The following is a 4,711-nucleotide window of genomic DNA, read 5'->3' as shown; positions in this document are numbered from 1 at the left end:
TATAAATTTAAAAATGTCTTAAAAGTATTATTTGTGTTTTAATGGCTTCACAAGTATTACAGAAAAAAAAACAAGATGGAAGGTTTAGAAAATCAGAAAGTCTCCATTAGATTTTTGATAATAGTTCAAGTTTGTATAATTGTCACTTCGGTACTACCTACACTATGTCATCGTGGTACAAGTTTAAGGTAAACATAAGACGTCCGACAAAAAAGAGAACGTCATCTTTTTATGGGTCATTTCCGGAAAGGAATAGACCTAAAATGTAAAAAAAATGAAAATGTGAAAATGTTGGGCGTTTACTCTATTGTTTATTGTAATTGCCTAACTATCAATCAGATTGAATCTTGCATCTATTCTGGTTTAAACAACTAACTCATAAAATGTAGTTTTTTTTATAAATAGCAGTGAGATAACATAAGTGATATTAAGTTCACTGTAAATACTTGTTTCATAAAATTAAAAAAAAAACCTAACGTGAAAAAAAACTATTTGCTGTTTATCCGTGCGGTCCGTGCATCCCAACGGTCGATCAAACAAAAAATGCCAACGCAGCCAAAACTGTCAATAAATTTACTACTGAATTGCTTCTCGTCGCGATGGACAAGGCGGCGATGAACGCTTATCTGGCAGTTCTGATATTGTTCTGTACGTTGCAATTCTTGAATCGTTTTAGGATGAAGACAAAACAGGTTGAACTGAGCAATATTATTGCTTGAAAATCGAGACGTTAATGACGAAACGAACGAATCAAGATACGGAATGTAAAGTCGTGTTCTGTAATAATCCCAAAATGTAAACATGTGGTTTTTGCTCGGTGCATCTTTCGACTACGAGGTCTCGGCAGCATCAACTCATTACCAAGTTTGTCTGCCAGCAGTGTCGCCTTACTCAAGATGCCATCCCTGAAGTATTCCTCAGCATGGTCAAGTTGGTTTTTGATTATGTCATTAATGTGACTGCTGATGTGCTGTTGAGCGGCCGGAAACTGGTTCAAGAACGGGTGACTAATTGACGACGATTAAAAGACAAATCAGAAACACAGAGAAGAAGGCACTGATGACACATATGCAGATTGTCTGGTTTCACTTACAATCGTTATTTTAAAACAGTCAAAGATCTTCTTAAAGTTGTGACTTAAAGCGCGAATTAATTCGAGTTTCTCTGTCCGTCGTGTCTCACACAAAAGAGGTAAATTTAGCACCAATCCTCTCGCTTGGGACTGTTACGGAAGAAACAGATAGTTTTCTTGATGACACCAACAGCATTATGTATATCTGAAACGTCATTCAAGTCAGTGATATCAAGTTTAAGTCTGTGGGACGCGCAACGGACAAGATCTGCTTTTGGATAATTTTCACGAATCTTAGCCTGAACACAGTTCTGAAAGCTACCCATCGTAACCTTGGCCGAGTAGTTTGTCGATATCTAGACTGTACATAATGTATTCGCTGACAATGACGTTAGACACAGACAGTGCGTCTCTCTTAACAACAGGCACAAAACCAATGAATTCTACTTGAGAACAATCGCCATCAACAAATCCAACACTCAAACACATCAATTCAGTGCCAGAGATATCTGCATTTTCATTACCAAAATACCAAGAAAACGCAGTTAATTCATGCAGTTGCCAGTGCTCCGTCGATACAAATCAGATGGCATGGGAAGAACTTTCTTATATCTCTTCTATCGTAAACTAGTGGACGTGTTTAACCTGCTATTTTATCGAGCGCTAACAATGACCGCAACTCCGCAAGACGTAAATACATTTACCAAGATAACTGCACTCCTAGACTCTATATCTTGTTCAAAGAAACTTTCCCATATACCAAATCGAACGATAGATAGCAAGGATTCGTCCTCCAAAACAAAACAAAAAAACTTTTATCATATTCTAGGCCTTTACTAAATATAATGATAACTATAATAGTGTGCAAGTGAAAACAAATCGTCACGACTAACATGCTATAGAATATTCAATTGCAAGCTTATAATAAAGCGCACATGGTCGGACATGAACTAGTTTATTACTATTGTTATGAACATAATGATAACAGAGTCGAAAACCATGTCCGCTTAGTCTGGCTTTAATACACTGACTGACTACACAACACATATTTCGTGAACACATTCTTACGGACGAGTTACAAGCACATGTAAACATAAGAACGACAATCGATACAGCATAGAATTTTCATAACAACTATAAAAGCGTATCCTTATTGACTGTATTTCACTGGAAGCACTACATGTTAAGTTGCTTCCTAGCAGAAGTTAATTGATTTGAAGGTGTAAAAAAAATTGGCTTAAAGATGGTTACTCAAAATTCAGAGGGGTGCACGTACATGATCAGCCATCAATTCCTGATAAGCTTAGACCAGTCTACTACAACTGTACTTCATTCACCAGAGGAAGAACTACTTGTTCAGTTGTTAATTAGATTTTGATTGATTTGATGGTGCAAAAAATGGCTACAATTTGGCTGCCGAGAATCCAGGGGAGTGCAAGTGTGCCCCCTTGAGGGCGCCCATGTAAACAGGTGTTCAGATATTCAAGGCAACTCGAAAATGAAAACTGTTATTAAGAGCTCTGTAAGATCTGCAACGTCTCTGACTTTCCACGCATTATGCTAGCGTTGAGAGCGTTATTACCGATCAATGAACAGCTGACAGCTGTCAGGGTTCTTTTTCTATGCTTTGCTTGTCTTGGCTCCTTATGGGTTTACATAATTATTACAATTACGAACAATTATTAGGCTACTTGATACACTTTAACTCCAGATATCCACTCAATTAGAATTACTTATTACTAAATAAACTTCAACTCCTGATAATAACAATGAATAACTTTAATATTCAATAAATCACACAATGACATCGACTCTCAAATATTATTAATTCACAATCAATAGTCCATCTACTTTATGAAACATATATACATAACACCAGTCCATGAAGCAACGTCCAACCTTCCTGGACCGGGAGCAAGACCTCACTAACTAACATACTCTCTCGCACATTCAAAGAAGACTTAACCATTCAGTTCATAGCACGTGCAAGACTATTCACATAACAAAGGGATATAACTAACATATGAAAATATCAAAGTAACATTCATTTTCGCCATACCTACCCATGGCAGAAGACTCACCAAGAAGCCTACGCCCTACGATATATTGAAATTGTGCAAGGAATTCCACAAGTAGGCCTATATTTATGGGTGCCACTGCGAAAAGTCATTTCGTCTGAGAAATAGGATACTTAGTGAAGTAGTTTTACAACCATGGAGTTACTAAAATTAATACGCATGTTTTATAAAAAGCACTGTAAGCCAATTGTAATGTTTTCTCATTCTTTTCCCCCCTTTTTGTCCTAGGCTCTGCGCGCAGATGTCTAGTAACCCTTAAGGTCGTTCATTTCCACATGGTGCCGATGCATGAGCGATAGGCCATAGGCTAGAGCCACTTATCTATATTTATTTCTATGCCTATGGTTAGCGAGAACTTAGAGCATTCATCATCATCATCTGTCCCTTGATTCGCCCGATCAGCAGCTGTTTTTAGTAGGATATCAAGTGAGAGGCTGCTTCATTCTTTCACATTGTCCGGCCAACTTGTCTTTGTGCTCCCTTCACTGTACTTTGTAGGATCAATTTTGGCAGTGAGTCATGTCTTACAGTATAACCAAAACAGCTCAGCTTTCGTCTCTTCACTGTATTGAGGAGTGCTTTTTGCCAGTCACAGTATTTACGTGTAAAAGTACAAACTCATTTGTCTTCTTTTCCTGGTAAATGATACCCAGCAGTTTTCTGTAACATTTACTTTCTAAGCCTTGAATTCTTTCAACCTCAGCGTTCAGTGTCCTTCACAACTATATAGAAGTACGGAGGATACAGCTTTAATTTTACTTGGAATCTGGTGTTACTTTTCCAGTTTGCTCGGCAGTGGATGCTGAAGTTAAAATGGTTTTATCTCCTTTATTGATCCTCCATCTTTAGTTAAAAGAGTCAACTTCTAATAATTGGCAATTCAACTTAAAGTATTATTTCAGAGATATACAGATGATTATATAGACCTAACATTGAAACCCAGTGGGCCATACTCCTATTATTGTCAACAGGTAACGGGGGAAGTTAAGGAAATTATCCATATAATTTTGAATAATGGTTCAACATTGTTGATTTTTTTTGTCACCTTAGATAATTGGAGGCCCTATGCAAATTGAATTTGGTGGCCCCAAATGAAATAGAAAATATATATTTAAACAAATGTGAAAGGAAACCTAGTGTATTTCAACAGTAGTTTTGCTATTTCTTAAGTATTTTATTTTTATTCCTTTGCGAGACCCCCCCCCCCCCATTTTCCCCAATTGGAGACACGAGCGGCTGCCTATGGTCGTCCCTGCACTTAGTACTAACTGAACCATATGGTCTTGATATGACAGGTTCATTTCCACATGGTGAAGGTACACGAGATTTTGGGGTATACATGTCTGTGTATGAATAGTATGGTTAGAGCATTTGTGTAACATTGTAGCTCAGTGGGCTTCATTTTTGTCAACACTTTACAAGAAAATCTCAAGACATATACTTAAAGGTCTCATGCGTCAAGAAGTTGGTCATATCAACCTGTTTTGAGTTTTGGTACATCACTACTTAGTAGGCCATACTGAGTTCGTTCTTCAAGTTAATGACAACTCTTCTTAGTACA

The sequence above is a fragment of the Biomphalaria glabrata genome, chromosome 3 (genome assembly GCF_947242115.1).
Source record: "Biomphalaria glabrata chromosome 3, xgBioGlab47.1, whole genome shotgun sequence".
NCBI lineage: Eukaryota > Metazoa > Mollusca > Gastropoda > Planorbidae > Biomphalaria > Biomphalaria glabrata.
This window is presented reverse-complemented; position numbering follows the sequence as displayed.